Source organism: Pholcus phalangioides, unplaced genomic scaffold (genome assembly GCF_987345545.1).
Source record: "Pholcus phalangioides strain wild (caught in Gottingen) unplaced genomic scaffold, Ppha-v1.0 ptg000003l_1, whole genome shotgun sequence".
Taxonomy (NCBI): domain Eukaryota; kingdom Metazoa; phylum Arthropoda; class Arachnida; order Araneae; family Pholcidae; genus Pholcus; species Pholcus phalangioides.
In genome coordinates, this window is record NW_028301596.1 from 7,693,607 (window position 1) to 7,711,622 (window position 18,016).

At 35.3% G+C, this 18,016-nt stretch overlaps 1 protein-coding gene and 1 non-coding gene across 4 annotated transcripts in view; both read left to right on the forward strand.

The window, feature by feature from the left end:
- Positions 1-18,016, forward strand: part of LOC149087984 (lachesin-like) — a 294,258-nt gene that overhangs the window by 169,114 nt on the left and 107,128 nt on the right. The gene's annotated exons all lie outside the window — the stretch shown is intronic.
- On the forward strand, positions 12,883-13,213 carry LOC149087986 (Nuclear RNase P). Its single transcript, XR_016195451.1, has one exon.

Consider the following 18,016-nt stretch of genomic DNA (forward strand, 5'->3'; position numbering starts at 1 on the left):
TCATATTTACTAATACGAGCTCAAGTTTATACGTAATCACCTTTGAATATGACAAATTCTCGATTAATTTGAAGAAATTAACAAATTAGAATTTATATATAGAAAAAAAATTAGAGTTTGTCTGATTTTACTGTCCGCTATCGAGAGCGTCCGCTAAAGGGGCGTGAAATATATTAAGGCCCTATTTCACGGGACTGGGGATAAAAAAATTGTCCTCTAACGGCAGGCGTCCGTTAACAAGGAGTATCCGTTAGGGGAGGTTCCACTGTATCAATTGGTTATTGTTATCAGAAAAACCCCGAGCCCCGATGTCATCACATTAAGCGTCACGCAATGTAATAACAATAAACAATCACAGTCCTTGACATAATCTAATTATAACAACCAATCACACGGCAACAAGCCTTATACATAATCATGGTAAGCGATCATTTTAATAGCAATCACCTACTTTTCAGAAATTGAATGCTTCGATAAAATATGGAATTTTAAACTGCTCCCCCCCCCCCTAATCTCGCCTGAAAAATCCCACACATACGTATATTTCAGAAAATTCCTGTTTTTTTGAAAAATTCCTCAAATTTTTATTAAAAATATGTCATTTTTCGGAGAAACATTTTTAAAAGCAATCAACGGAAGAGGGAAAAATGAAAAAAAAAAAAAAAGACGCAACTTTCAAATTCCAATTTGCGACTAATTAGCGTTAGTTTACATGTGTATGGATCATTTTTTCCCCCATGTCCCAGCTTTGATTTAAAATCGTGTATTTCATTAAATTATGCAAATGATCTTAAAAATTATTTTATTATTATTTAAACTTCGAAATCATTAAGAGGAATAAAATATTCTCGTGATATATTTAAGAAAGTAAAAAATTTCCGCTCCTCAGAATTAACAAGAATCAAAATTTGAATGAAAATGGTAAATATTAACAAAAAAAAGTATATTTTCGCGTTCAAATTCGTCAATATAATAATCTCTTAGGATCATGGAATTCTAATAATAAATAAATTTATATTCACTAAATATATTTTTTTTCGTTGATGATTTTTCTATATTTCTAGCTGAGACGCGGATCAACACACACACACCCACACACCACACATACTAGACTAAACATTTATTAATAACCAAATTGGCAATTTAGATTAATAATTAATCGATAGTTAATAGTAATTCAGTTCCTCCACCAAAAAATCCCGACATTTATTTCCTTAGTAGAAAAAAAATTTGTATGTGTGAACTTATTTCAACTTCATTAATTTGCTCGCATGTAAATAAATACAATGAAATGAGTAATGAATTATCATTAGTGAATTATCATTAAAGAAATGAGTAATGAATTATCATTAGTGAATTATCATTAAAGAAATGAGTAATGAATTATCATTAGTGAATTATCATTAAAGAAATGAGTAATGAATTATCATTAATGAAATGAGTAACGAATTTTCATTAATGATAATTAATTACTCATTTCAGGAATGAATTCAGTAAATGAGTAATGAATTATCATTAATGAAATGGGTAATCAATTATAATTATTGGAAATGAGTAATGAATTATCATTAATGATAATTAATAATAATTCATTAATTGTAATTATCGCAATAATGATAATTATCACATTAATGATAATTACCACATTAATGATAATTATCACATTAATGATAATTCATTACTCATTTCACTTTATTGATAATTCATTACTCATTTGACATTAATGATAATGCATTACTCATTTCATTGTATTATTTACATGTGAGAAAATTAATGAAGTTGAAATAAGTTGACATATACAAATTTTCTTTTACTAAGGAAATAAATGTCGGGATTTTTTGAATATGGAGGAACTTTGAATTATACTATTAACTATCGATTAATTATTATTCTAAATTGCCACTTTGATTATTAATAAATATTTAGTGTGTGTGTGTGTGTGTGTGTGTGTTGATCCTCCTCTCAGCTAGAAATATAGAAAAATCATCAACGAAAAAAAAAATTTTTACTGAATATAAACTTATTTATTATTTATTAATGATAATTATCATTACTGAATTATCTACGAAACGTATTGTGTAAATTTAAAAAAAATATCGTAATTTGTGATAAATAGTAGACAGTTCCATTCCAAGCCTCACAGTGGCTGAATAAAAAAAAATGGCGGATTTCAGCTTAAAAGAAGTGCCGTTCTAGAATTGAGCAGAAAAATAGAAACGACTGAACATTTTGCAACCAACTATGTGGAAAAGAAAAACACTCTCATACACATTTGTCCCGTTTAGCGAATGCCCATCTACCATTCACTCCGTTCGACTAAACGGCATTTTTCGTCACCGTACTTGCAAAAAAACGGGACTTTCTCTTATATAGTAATCATTCGGTTATTGCTATCAAAAACACTGATTCCCGATGTGATCACATTCAGCGTTGTGGTCTGTTTTATTAATATACTGGGCGATTACTTAATTGGTCTCGCCGTATTTTACTGGCGAACTGTTGATCCTAGAGGCATACTCCCAAGCAGAAAATGTATCCGAATAACTTGTAGGACTCAGATACGTCATTCATGTTGCAAGGGGTTTCTTGTACAGCTATTGAAATAAATAAAAACAATAACTTTTTATACGGACATCCTGTCCTCAAAAACCCAGATAGCAAAATGTTGGTCTGTCTGCCCTGAGACAAAGAAAGACAATTCCACGTGAATTTTTCCAAGTGACTGAGATATTTGAGTTCAAAAATAGGAAAAGAATCTTATGAACTGAAAAACAACGCTTTTCTCCCTTATTTATGCTGTCCTTTCCCAACTTCCCTCCGATTTTTCAATGCAAATATCTCAGCGAATATTGTGCTTAGAAACGTGGAATTTGTTTTAGTGGCCTCAAGAGAAGCAGGGCAACAACTTTCTTATTGGATTTCTGAGCACAGGGTGTCCATATCAAGAGTTATTTCTCTTTAATTATTATATAGACTACCCCTTGCAATATAAATCAAGTATCTGACAAACATTCTCATACTATAAACGTCCATGTTTTGTAAACTTATTCACCATAAAAAAATGGTGAATTCCTCAGTTACTTTTGTCCAAACTAATAAACGGATAAAAATAGAAATTTTTTAGCAAAAATATGCCTTCTACAAAATATTGAAAATAACCATGCATTGGGTGGTATATTTACGGCACATTACATATAAGAAATACCAACTATCCCACACAACTAAAAAGTTGTTACCCAGTCTCATCCCGCCTGAGGCCAGCTAAAAAACTTCCACGTTTCTAAGTGCAATATTTGTTGATATATTCGAATTTCAAAATCGGAGAACATTTTTGTAACAACAGCAAAAGCTTTCCCTCCCTACCCCGATTTTTTTCTGTTCTTGAAAACGAATTTTAGTGAAAAACATTAGCATGTGTATATAATGCATGCCAGCAGTTTATACTAAAATATTTTGAATATATTTTTAGTGCATGTAGAACAAAACCTTTTTAACACACTGTTAGACGCAGAAAATTTCATATTTAAAAACCGAAAAATGTGTTTTTTTGGCAAACTTGCGTGAACCAAACCCCGTTAACTGTTATCGCACAAAAATCTGTGGCTAGAAAAGTCGCGTTTTTTTTAATAACAGACATATTAACTGCTCTAAATCTATTTGAAACTAAGCGAATATGTATTTTCCTATTTACTACTTAATCTATTACAACCACTGTCTGATCATAATTTTACAAAGAGGTTATAGACGCACCACCGCTAAATCCATCAAAAAACACTTGACTCTTTACCTAATCCAAATGACAATTAGTTCATAGACTCTTCAAGGAGAAAAGAAAATTAAACCAAACAAATCCGGGACTTTTGTTTCTGTACATCCAATTGAGATCCATCATAATAATAATACGAGACAAAAAGACTCTCATGTAAGGCTTCAGAAAGGCCCCAACGATATATACGACTACTGCACTTTCACTCTCAATGAAGCACTTCATTACTTTCAAAAAAGATCGAAAAAGCTCTGATGAATTTTATTTCTGTTATTATTTTATTTATTTTTTTTCCTTTTTTGGCTGTAGGAAAAAAATGTAGGAGAAATAGAAAGGGAACAGAAGGGTACTTTGTTACCAATCGCAAAACGTTTCAATTCGTTTAGTGAGAGCCTTACGAGATAGAAAATCGACAAGATCAAAAAGTATGTACGGAAAAAAACTAAGTAAAGGAGATATAGAGACAGAGAGAGGGGGGGGGGAACTAATTTTTCCGTCTCTGGTCGTTCCTTGATTGGATTATTGAACTATTTTCCCCCGGTATTTTATTCTGTCTTACCCTATTAAGGTATCCGACTACCTTTTTCTGTAAAATGGTACTGGAGTGAACTTTATCAATATTTTTTTTTTTTGGTAGAAAGTGTCCCAAAATGGTGAAAACAATCATAAATTTTGGACTACCTATGCGATTTTCTATGAAAATGTCATTTTTATGTGAAATTGTTAGCAATATCCATGTAACATTCCAAACACGATTGCAAAAAAATTCTTTGAAAGGAATGTTTTCTTATTTTCCCAGTACATTCAACTAGTAATGGTGCAGGTTACGTACCAAAATTGAAGCGATTGTATGGTATACTCATATAAGTTACCCTCAAATCCGGTAATGTACGTGTAATATTTTTTTGAAATTTCATTCCACATATCATGTGTAAAGCACCGTAACCAGACCTATACGTATGACGGACCTTAGATTTTGGTTCATAACCTTAACGATGCAGAATATCATATTAAAATTTCGTAATAATGCAATAAACAGATTTTTATAAATCATGTTTCAAACTCAGGTGGAATGTCATTCTTAAAACGTGTTTAAAGTTTTTATTCGCGTATTGTATGCTAAAGTGTAGACACTTCACTTTTCTAAGAACACTTCAGTTCTAAGCGTGGTATACAAAAGGTCTGATTAGGAATCACAAAAAACGGCTTTTTCATACGGAATAATAAAATAAAAATCGTTATTTTCTTCCAAAATGACGTTTTCAACGTAATCGGATTTAAATGTGTTTTGTGGGAAGGGGGGTTCCTGATTTCCTGCGCGTTCATCTGTGTATTTTCGCTATAAAAATCTACAATTTTAGACCAATATTCACCAAGTAGACTAAACAGCACCCGACTTGAACGATACGCTACTTTGAAAGTCGGTCAGAGCAGGGCAAAAGGAACTGTCGGGCATGATTTTTATTCCTATTACTAACTATTATTTTATTTGCTTCCCTGGATCAGGAAAAAAATGTAGGATCACTGAAAAATAGAACAAAAGGATACTTTGTTGCCAATCGCAAACGCTTCAATTCGTTTAGTGAAAGCCTTGCGAGATAGAAAATCGACTAGAACTAAATATATGTACAAAATAACGAAATGAAGGAAACAGACAGAGAGGGGAAAACTAATTTTTTCGTGGCTGGTCATACCTTGGTTGGATTATTGAACTATTTTCCCTGGTTATTTTATTCTGCCCTACCCTATTTATTAAATGTTACTTTTTTCCGGTTTCCTCTTTCTTATACTGTACCAGTTGTTACCCGCGGCTTCACTTGCATGGGTTTGGTAATCTGAAAATTACTCGCTGATGATTTCCCCGTATAAGATTTAAACGCCTCATGATTCCCTCGGGGATTGAATTTTCAGTAATCCCGCCTTAGTAGGTACCTACATTGTAAGATATAATACTGACCAAATTTCATATATGTAGCTTCAGTAGTTTCGGCTCAGACAGATTTCTCTATGTAAACTATGAACACCTTTATGATCTGCCTCAGAGGTCAAATTTCGAAAACTCCCTTCTTAGTGTGAATCCTAACATCAGGAAATGAAACTACTGACAAAATTTCGTACTTAAAGCTTCAACGGTTTCGGCTCCGCGATGAGGAATCAGGGCATGTTACTCTATGTACATAGATATAATGCATATGAAAGCACCCGCCTCCGATGTTCAAGTGGTCAGTTTTCAATAATCTCAACTGGTTGCCGTAAACTAACTTTGCAATAGATGAGTATGCCTTGTTCGGTTTACAACCTGTTGTAATGCATAGATTATATGCATAGCACGCAATCGCCGTTGGTTAATTTCACGAATATCAAAAAATTATCACTTCTACCGGTTATTAGGCATGATAAACCTAGCGTCGGTAATAAATTTGATAAATAATCAAAATTGATCGCCTTTATGTGTGATGAATATAGTCGGACCCGATATAATTTAACAAATTTCACGATCGTACCCCAAAATACTGATACAATACATGTATGAATTGTCATACATATATCGTATATCATATACAGTAGAACCTCCCGATAAAGGACACCCTTGGGACCAAAAAGTTTGTCAGCTAATGGGGGGAGGTGTGATAAGTGCATAAGTGCAACCCCATTTATAAGACTTTCACAGTTATACGACTTTTGACTTCGGTCGCAATTGGTTTCTATACATTTTAATATTCAAATGCATATGTTACTGTAAAAGTGATGCACCGGTCATTATGCATAATCACTAATCGTCTCGATAAAAGAAGTTTGATCAAATTTAATTACATTTATTACTTTTACCTGTGATTATGCATAATTCCCAAACGAAGTTGGAAAGCTTGGTAAATATGGAAAAATATATGTATATAATCTTTCAGCTTTTCATTAAACCAATTAATTAAGTTTACCCGCACATCATATATGAGCACTTCAAGTCTTTTTCAATAAAACTTAATTCAATTTAAGCATGAAGAAGATTAGAACATAAAATCCATAATTATCAGTCTGGTAATGTGGGCTTTCTTTCACAGGTATCAACCATGTACCAACCAACAGTACTATTCAACTTCACCATCGTGGACCATAGAATTTAGCGGTTAATTGACGATTTATCATAATTACCAATATGATCGTGTGTGTATGTGTGTGTGTGGATTATGTATAATCACCGTTGAGTATGATAAATTATCGGTTTATGTGAACAAAATTTAATAAATTAACAAAATGGTCAATGATCAGGCATAACCACGGAATATGCCATTTTTACCGTAGAATATATATTTAATATAATACAGGGTGGGCAAAAAGTCCGAAACTTTAAAAATTCATAAAAACCGGAAAAATAACCGAATTAAAAACGGTTTTGCAGGGTTGGCATCGCTAGGTCATGGGAATATTTTCAAGATAGGAAAAAAATTCCAAAACCAGCCGATAGATGGCACCGACGTACACAACTCAAAAGAAAAGATACACAAATAACGTACAGAATGCCTCCAAATCGCTTATTACAGCAGTATGTGTTCCCCATGACCACCACCACAGGTGATACTAAGGACTTCGCCAACAAAGCATTATCCTTCAGCACATATACGATTTACAACGGTGAAGTGGTTGTGGATTAAGAGCGCAAGTTCTTATAACCGTCTGATTTGCATATTTCCACCGAAGTCACTCATACCAGCGCCACCTACTGGCTGCTTTTTTGAGTTATTTCTTTTTCCTGTTTTAAAAAAAAATTCCCCTAACCTAGCGATGCTAACCGTGCAAACCGTTTTTTATTTCGGTTATTTTTCCGGTTTTTATGAATTTTTAGGTTAAAAAAGGATCATCATAAAAGAGTATGTACTAGATAATACAATTGAACGCTGAGGGATAAAATCAAGAAAATAAGTGCATTTCCAAAAAGATGTGTACTGAGTGAAAAATATAGTACACAGAAGTTGGACTTACCCGGAATATCAGATATATAGAGTTGAATCACAATTTGAAACACTTTGTGTCCGTATACACACGGCCAAAAATTAATTTAAAAAGTCATTCAAATGAGTTTGTTTCATTTGTTTGCCACATGTGATGTTTCTCTGATTGTGAATTTTCATTTTGCAATAAGAAGACACTTTTTCCCCTTACTACAAAACGGATGATTTCAATCTTGTCTTTTAAAGTAAGCCGTTTTCAGGATCAACCTGACATTTTAAGTGACACTAAGTTACTGCTAAATGACTTGGTCGTAAGAAAAAAAAATGGAGATGCTTCTCAGAAAAAGAGGCAGCAGATAAAAAAAAAGATGCTTAAAGGGGGAAAGAACCTTTATCTCTTTGCTTTTTAATAAACGAATTCGGGAGGAAAAAGGAATTTGCAGCCGAATTGCCAATAATACGACAGAAACTGTACAAAAAAATCCTGTAACAGTTGTAACAGAAATTTTAATCTCTTTTCCCATCTGACTGAATTTTTATGACCTTGTTTGGAGGTCTCTGCTGTTCTAAGCTCAGTCAAAAACATAGCATAGTTTGAATACAATATGGCCGTATGGATTTGTCTTCCTTTCGGTGACAATCAAACTGGAAGACTGTATGCGATCGCATTGTAGTAGATCGCAAGAATAGGGCGAAAATGAACGCCATGAGGCGAGGAGGGGAAATGTAGAACATCTTTTTATTTCACAATTACAAACATGTCATACACAAATTCAGACATGTCATACACAAATTCAGACATGTCATACACAAATTCAGACATGTCATACACAAATTCAGACATGTCATACACAAATACAAACATGTAATACACAAAAAAATAGATGCACACTTATTACAAACAAACACTATCTAGCCTCAAGGGACTGAAAAGTCCTTCCAGCAGGCCTAAAGGAATAAACTATAGAAACAATTGTTTTCTCTTGCAACAGCATTATTATATTTATTTCAAATGTATTTTCGCTTATGTAAATTATATCTGAATAATATTCACAATTAAGTTGCTTATCGTGAAGCCATTATAATATAATTATCGTACATCATTTCTCTTTTTTATTATTATACTCTTTTGCTCAGTTCAATACTGTTTTTATATACTCTTTCAATACTTTCATCTAAATGGTTTCGTAATCTATGCGTCTGACGAAGTCAGAAATCACATGATTTATGTTTTTATTGTTATTAAATTGATTTTCAGTGTGAAAAATGTTTAATATCTTAGGGCAATGAAGAAGCTTTTTCTATATAATGTTCTTTTTGGTTTTTGGTACTTGATAAACTCGATTATATCTATTTGTAGTTCTATTTGGATTTTTCGTTAAGTAAGTTTTTATTTAAATTATTATTTTCGTGAGTAATCGTAGATAACCATCAGACAATGGCAAAAGAGGGTACCCTTTTTATGACTCTGGAATGGGCTTCCCAACTATGGCTCTCTAAAAGCCATCGAAAAAACTTCTTTTTGAACCGTGGGACTTCCCACTGCAAATCTTTGTTAGTCACTCAAAAAAAAGAAAGAAACATATTCTTATCTCTCTATAAGGTTGCACTCACATATTTTGACAAAATTATTTCTACTGCAAATCAAAAAAAATTTAGTTTTGCCTGATTTTACTGTCCGCATTAAAGCCCTATTCTACGGGACCGCGTTAGAGGAGGTTCCACCGTAGTATGCAGTGATGGTAACTCGTGGGAAATTTCCCAAATTCCTGGGAAAAATTGGCTAAAATTTGCCCAAGTAGGAAATTCCTTAGCAGTTGCGGGTGATTTTGAGAGTTCATCAAACAAAAGTATTTTTTGAAAAAAAAATAAAGAAAAAAATTAATGCAGTGCCTTTCTATTGTAAAATACTTTATTACGTATTTTTCTCGGTAGATGGCAGCACATTTTTCGAAATGCGTAAGGGGGGGGGGGAATTTAGTCAAAAGGGAAAATTTTGAGGGAAAGTTTCCTGTAAGAGGTTACCATCGCTAGCAGCACGATTAAATCATGCTTACCAACGACGCGATGCTTGGGTAGTAGGCATTAATCTGGATTTGAGAAATTCATCAGAATACTCTACAATTATATGTAATAACCGGATTCATCGCATTTACCGTAACATATGTCTTCAGAAATGGCACAACGATATACGACTCTATTACACTTTCAATGAATGAAGCACTTCATCACTTTCAAAATAAAATCGAAAAGGGATGAATTTCATTTCTATTAACTATTTTTCCCTGGATCAGGTAAAACCGTAAGATCACATAAAAAAAGAGAACAGAAGGATACTTTGTTACCAATCGCAAAACGCTTCAATTCGTTTAGTCAGACCCTTGCTATAGATAGAAAATCGACTAGAACAAAAAAAAAATACATACAAAAAAAAACTAAATAATGGAGACATATACAAAGGGGAAAACTAATTTTTCCTTCTCTGGTCGTACCTTGATTGGATTATTGAACTATTTTCCCCGGTATTTTATTCTGTCTTACCCTATTTATTAAGTGTTCTTTTTTGGGTTTCCTCTTTCTTATATACAATACATAAGAAAGCCGACGTCTCGTTAATAAGAATAAAAGAGAGGAATAGGTATAGGCATAGGTACCCAGGTGAAAATAAAATTGCACGATAGAAGGTTCGGTGCCCTTGTACCATTTGTTTCTGCCGTCAATACTCTGTGTGTGTGTGTGTGGGCCTGCCTTTCCTCTAATAAGATGTAGTTTAATTTTCTTTCACTTATTTATATTTTTTTTCTCGTGTCCTTTACCGAAGACACAAGATCTAATTCGAGGCTCCTTTTCTAAATTAGAAGGCGGAGCTAAAGGAAATAAAGGACTAAAAAGCTGGACGGATGCCTAAGATATATATTTTTTTCGACTTTTTTCTTAAGTTTTAGTTGTTGTTTTTTTTCTCCTTATTATGCATGATTTTTTCTTCATTCGGGGGAAAAAAATACGTTTTCAGTAAAATTCTCTAGAGCTTATTTAGTCACGCAGTTTTTTTCCCGCGATGATGATGATGATGATGATCGTGTTGAACTAAAGGAGAAATACATTTTCCGTGTCTTAACGAGATTGGAATTTTGAGTCTTGTGTGTATATATATCGTATGCGTGTTTTTTTTTGTATTTTTGTTATGAAATTGAATTTTTTTTTTTTTTTTAGAATTTATAAGCGAGTTTATAATTTTCTCGTTTTTTATGGAATTGATAAGCAATAAATACATGATGATATTGTTCCGGATAATTTCTCGCAAGTCCTTGAAATAAACAGAGGAACCAATTTGCAGGACGTTAGAGATTTGTTTTTTACTAGCTATAATACCCGGCGCTGCCCGGGTTTTCTTCAATGAGGCTGTTTGGATCACGTGATATCTCCCTCTTTCTTTGAGGGACATGCATACCGTGTCTGCCTGTTTCAGCTTTCAAAAATGCTTAATTAAAGCTGTGGAAATTTCTTCGATGTACTTTACGGGCCCATAATTAATTTTAAAACACCCTAAACTATGAATTTATGCAGTTGAATATCAAAAGACAATACGGAGACATTAATTTTCATGCTTGAGAAGATATAAATAAAAAGTTGAAATCAATGTTATTGCATGAATGTCCAACTCGAAAGTAGGTCCAGCTAATTACTTAATATTTAATCTCCCTTTAAAATTATTGATGTGACAGAAAGCTCCATAAAATTTCAGCATTTGTACAGTAAAATCGGCAATTTTAACACTGATTTCTATGAGGATCACACTTTTCTTGACCCTCAAAGCGATGCTGATGATGATTATGACGTCTATTCAAAAAGCCTCGTTACTGGCAGGATTGAAAATGTATCAAACCATTATAAAAGCATAAACTATTATACATATGCATACTAACAGAATTAAAGAAGTGACAAACTGTTGTAAAGGCATACACACGTCTGAAACGCATTGCTAGGAAACCACGGTAACCAAAGTAAACGTTCGGAAAGTGATTGTTGAGGCCCAAAAACCATTGTTGTCCGACAGTTTTTTGCCCATTTGAGGCACTTGCCCTGCTCTGACGAAATTTTAAAGTAGCCTATCGGTCAAGTCGCGTCCCTTTTGGTATATATGCAAAATTTGGCGACGATTGAACTAAAATTGTAGATTTGTATAGAGAACATACACACACACACACAGACAGACAGACAGAAAATCAATTTTACATTTTTTTTTATTACTACAGGTAATAAATTTACACTTACCAATGTTTAAATACAACTTATTATTTACACCCTAAATTAAGTTTGTTAATAGATTCCTGTAACTTTTAGCAGCGTCATCAGCATTATTAATAACAGGGAAAAGTTTTACATCTTCAGCAAACATTAAGCATTTAGTATCAATACAATTCATTTATAAATAAATTAAAAGTAAGAGTCCCAAAATCGACCCCTGGGGAACACCAGAATAACATGCATAACAAGAGGATTTACAACCATCGAAAATTACTCTCTGAGATTTTCCAGTAAGATATGACTCAATCCACTTGAGCAGATGTCCAGAAAAGCCCCAACCCATGATCTTCTGAACAATAATAATATGATTGGTTGAATCGGAAGCCTTTGAGAAATCAGTATAAACATCCTAAAAGCATCCACCGGTGCCACAGAGGTGATCGGCTGAAGTTGGTCTTACAGTGGAAAATGGGATGGCAACGAAAAAAATATATTTCTCATTAAAAATGCAGAAATACGCAAAATAATGCTTTAAAATTATTTTATTTGGGCCCTCTTCGTGTTCTTCTAAACTCATTTTTCCGCTGTTCCGAGGCTTAATTCATCCTGGACTGTAGTACGCCGTAAGGTTTTGGAGACCATACCTACAGAGGGACACACACACACTTGATTGAAGGGGTGCAGAGAAGAGCTACGCGTGCCCTTGTTGGCACACAAGGCTTGAGTTATGAAGAGAGACTTCATTTTTTCAATATGTTTAAATTGGAAGAACGCAAATGTCGGGGGGGGGGGGGGGAGAGGAATATGATCGAAGTGTTCAAAATTTTCAACGGGGTGGATAGGATGGACTATAAATTATTGATACGCCGTCAACCGACTGCTTTGACAAAGGGGACACCAGTATCGATTGGTAATTGTGAGTGGCAATACTTAAAATTTGACGACGTACGGAGCTCCTAGTAGCTCAAAATATCCTTGGTAAGGTCTGAGACAAGAGCCATTGAAAGGTCCAAGCAGGACCCCCATGTGAATTGGGGTGAGCAAAACGTATCGCGATTGGTAAGAGACAATTCTAGATTGCGGTGTCGCTAGGAATTTGCATCCTGGGAATATTGTTGATAATAAATGGAATAGCTTACCTGGAGGGGTCGTGAATTCTAGCGCAATTAAAAGAGATATAATAAACATGTTGGGGTAAATCGAGAAGCTATCTATGCTTAGAATAAGACAACCATAAATATTTTTATGGCCATTGCTCATACTATTTTACCATGTATATATAGTTTTTTAGTTTTTGTAATTCCAATTTTATTGGGTTTCTGTATTTCAAAAATATGTGACATTCATATTTGTTATAGAAATCTCTTTCTTCAGCGACCTCGTTGGGCATTTTGCCTGCATTGGACTTGTATTTATATAAAATCACTAAAATATGATCAATCACTTAAAAATAGTGAAATATGCAGAAAAGTGAGAAAAAAAAATGTATATCTGGGAAGTCATAGATATATCCTAGCCCTAGTTATCTCAAACTGATATTTAATTCGTATACATCGGCGATATCCTTTGGTGGAGTGTTAAATCTTGTAACAGTGTTGCTGAAAAGGAGGCGAAAAAAAATTTCTTCTGTTACATCCCTATCCCTCCAGTTTCGACTATACTTGTGAAGAGACAGAGGGGAGAAGAGAGAGAGAGAGAAAGGACCAGAGCCATCTTACACATGGCACAAGTAATGGACGAACCAAGGAGCGACCCGTTCAATAAGTCCCATTACTGCCTGTCAATAAGCTTACGTGTGTTTGTTACAGATAAAATCCCAAGGCTCTTCATACGCGTCGAGGACTAAAAGGAGGGAAGAAGAAGAAAAAAAATGGATCCCAAATCCCACTTTTTTTCTCCCGATAACTTATTGGCTGTAAATCCGTCACTAAATCTCTTTATATGTTTATTAGTAGAGATTAGTCTTAACTAAATTCTATAAAGAAACGGCACATGCGCTCCGACTGAATTAGCACCGAATGAAACATTTTTTTAGAGCAAAGGTGTTCAATTTTCGGGAGAGTGCGGGTCCACTTCATTAGTTTGGAAACGCGTCGCGGGCAACAAGTGATCTGGAACAGTGGCGCGAGTCTCACTCGCGGGATATATAAATACGTCGCGGGTCACTCAAGTGATCTGAAAATCTGCCGCTTGGCGCTTAAGGGATTTGAAACTGTGACGCTGTCATCTGTAAATATGCTGCGGGTCGCTTGAGTGAACTAGAAATCTGCCGCGGGATACTTTACTGATCTGGAACTGTGTCGCGGGTCACTTAAGTGATCTGGGAATCTGCCACTGGGCGCTTAAGTTATCCGAAACTGTGACATTTTCATCTGTAAATCTGCCGCTGGATACTTTACTGATCTGGAACTGTGTCACGGGTTACTTAAATGAACTGGAACCGTGCTACGGGTCACTTAAAGGATCTGAAACTGCGACAAGTGTCGCTTGAGTGATCTGGAACTGTGCCGAAAAGTCACCATAACGATCTGGAACTATGTGTGTGTGTGTCTTGGGTAGTAATACTATTCCCTTTTCATGCTGGCCACCGGTTTAAAACTAACGACCAATTTCACTAAAGGATTTACAACGGATAGTTTTGTTTTCGTTTGATAGGTGGCAGCAGGAGTGCCTGTTCATCCTGTTTCTCGCATGACAAAATGTAATAAATTTGAAAATTAGAAAACTTTTTTCCTATTAACATTTTTATATTTTTTTCTACTGGTTTGTAAGTTATTTCTTCCATTTATACTGGTCCGCGAAATTATCCAGTTGATCTCACCGGTAGGGGGCCGTTCAAGTATTACGTCATCATCGATGGGGGGGGGGGTTTCCGATTTGCTGACTTTGGATAATGCTTACGTCATCAACCACCCTTCATGAAAATATGAGTTAGGATTCAGAGGGGCAGAGCTGATGACGAAATTTTGCTGACAAGGGGGAGAGAGAGGGGTCAGCGTTTTGCTGACTTTTGCTGAGAAGGAGGAGGGAGGGGGTCAAAAATGGCTAAAAATTTGCTTACGTAATACTTGAACGGCCCCTAGGTAAAGGTTTTAGAACAGTTGAATAAAGAGTCAATCTACAGAGTACCCCATGAATTTGTAAGTACAGTCGAACCCCGTTTTAACGAATACCGTTGTAGCGAAAATCTCGTTCTAACGAACACTTTTCTAATCCCCCAGATAAGTTACATAAGAACAATGCTAGTTAACCGGGAGTTCCTTTATAACGCAATTTCGTTTTAATGAAGTGATTCCTCCGGTCTCTTAGTGTTCGTTATAACGAGATTCGACTGTAGTTAAAATTCATAAAAATTGAGGGAATTAGTATATTTGAATGCGGTTTGAGAAAAAGTAATTCTCACGAAAGGGGATATTTTTTTACGGTACAGAAAAAGAATTGGTTCAAATTCTTGAATACAGGACACTGCACGAAAGAAAATCACCGAAAATATGCAAATAAGAGTCCTAATGGGATGCGATTAATAGCACATTTCTGAATTTTCTTACAGCTGGCGCCAATGAGGTTTCCATTTATGATGTTAACATTGGTGGATAAAGCACTATCAGTTGTTTTACGTCAACCACATATCGTTGGCTGAAGCTTCACGAACGTTTCGGACACAGAAGCGATGGAAAAAAAATTTCAGATCCGGAATTCTAATATTTGTTTTTATGCAGTGCCCTCTATCAACAAAGACGTGTACTATTTTTTCCGTGACAAGGAGAAAGAACTGGGTGGTAAAAACATTTTTCGCAAAACGCATTGAAATATACCAATTCTTCAATTTTTACACCATCTACGAATTTATGGGACACCCTGTATATCAAAAAATAAATTAAATCCACTGTTGAGTGGATAATTTCCCTATAAGCCTCTAGTTTTGTTTTTCCATTACGATACGGTGAGAATTTATATATTTCATTCCTCTATTATAATTGCGTATATTCTTTGGGCTTATGAGATTGAAAATAAACAAAGCAAACAAATTAATCTTCAGGAAAAATCTCCGACGTGGGGGGTAGGGAGTAATATCTCGTCTCTCGCACCTTTTATGAAATGGAAGTGAGTAAAAAGGCTTTTTTGTATGTGCGTGTGTGTGTGAAGCTGCTTATTATCGCTTTCAACAACATTTGCATAACGCCTTGATGACAAACGCACCTGCTCATAAGCAAATTTACGTTCATTATATTACGCGCAGTCACTCCCGAAACCAAAGCCTTTGAGTTGATATCCTTTCAAAAAAAAAAATATATTCTTATCTTTTCCTGTTTATTATGATGCGTTATATTCGTGTATTTAAATCTATACGTACAATACGCAGGATGTCCGGTAAGCGCTAGAACCGCCTTTATCTCATCAACCGTCCGTTGTAGAGGTGCAGTTTCAATTTGAAAAACACTCAAAAAAGGCTTTCGAAAATCACCCTGTACCAGTTTTGAGAGTGAAAATGCAGTGTGCCGCAAAATAAAATGTCTAAATATTTTTATACGGTCACCGCTGTGCTGCAAGTTCCAATTAGAAAGTTGTTGCGCTGTCTCTCCTAATGCCGACAAAAAACATTTCCGTGTTTCTAAGTGCAATATTAACAAGAGATATTGGAATTCGATAAACGGAGGAAATTTGGAAGAGAACAGGGTTAAATGCAGGTTAAACCTTCAACGCTGTTCTCTCACAAATTTCTGTGGACATTGCACTTAAAAACTTGCTGTTTTTTCTTGGCATCAGGAGAGATAGGGCAACAACTCTCCAATTGAAAGTTGGAGCATAGGGACACCGCATAAAAATTTGGATTCTTTATTTTGTTGCACACTGTATTTTCACTCTCAGAACTGGTACAGGGTAATTTTTGAACGCCTGTTGAGCATTTTTTAAATTGCGTACATACCTCTACGACGGGCGGTTGATGAGATAAACGACGTGTACTGTACACTTATACTGGACACCCTGTATACAAATATTGTCTATGTCGTCTATAATAGCTACCATAATTCACTTGTACGCCTCAAAATTATACTCGGCAGAATCCACCAATTGTTGATGAAGTGGATGAAAATTACCACTGAGCAAAAAATGATGGGCTACTGGAACTCTCACGGAGAATTGAAATGTACTTCGCAAAAAAAGTTTGAGCATTACAAGTATGCCAGAGGAAGAACATGAAAGAAACCTAAGACTTTCATTTCTAAGATAATTCCAGCCCCGTGGGAAGTTGCACTGTCCTGCTTATAGCCACTATCATCAGGAAACAAAACGGCCATAAACTGCACGTGGTCAGCAACTATGTGGAGGTAGGTGCTGGCATTGACGGATATTTCCAATGCAAAAATAAAGGACCAAGAGTCTACCAATAAAATGCTCCCCAGACCGTGATTCCGCCGATACCCACTTGAACAGTTGCCATGGGTCATACCGGATCCATGGCTTCGTGCTGCATGTGGCATTCGTGAATCCTGGCATGAATGTCATGGAGAAGAAATCTTGACTCATCAGAACAGTCAACCTTCTTTCATTCATCAAGTGTCGAATTTCGGCGTTCTCTAGCCCGCAAAAGCCTTCCGGTCCTTCATGTTCTTCCGGTCCATCATAATCGTTTCCTTCGGTTTTGCAGAAAAATGAAAGGCTGGAATTGATTTTCTAGGGCTCCCTATTCCAAGGCGCGAATGCGAGCAGATCTCTCCGTTAAAAAGTCTCGCCACAGAAAGCAGCAGGCCTACAAACAGTACAAATATTCAATCATTGCACTTAACTTCTGAAACATAGATGGCATTACTGAAAAATCACACACAACACTAGATCTGCACTCAGACTGTTAGGTATACACACTTACACTTTCCGGCACAAGTAGTTAGTAAATTACACATGGCGATAGACCTGAGTTGCGCTCGATTTGAAAGAAAGAAACAAAGTGAAATCAAAGGTACTCTTGTTGGTCGCCGGTTATAAAAACCAATTCGTTTCAAGATCCGTCTTGTAGAGCGTAAGGATATGCTCTACGAGGATCTTGAGTCGTATC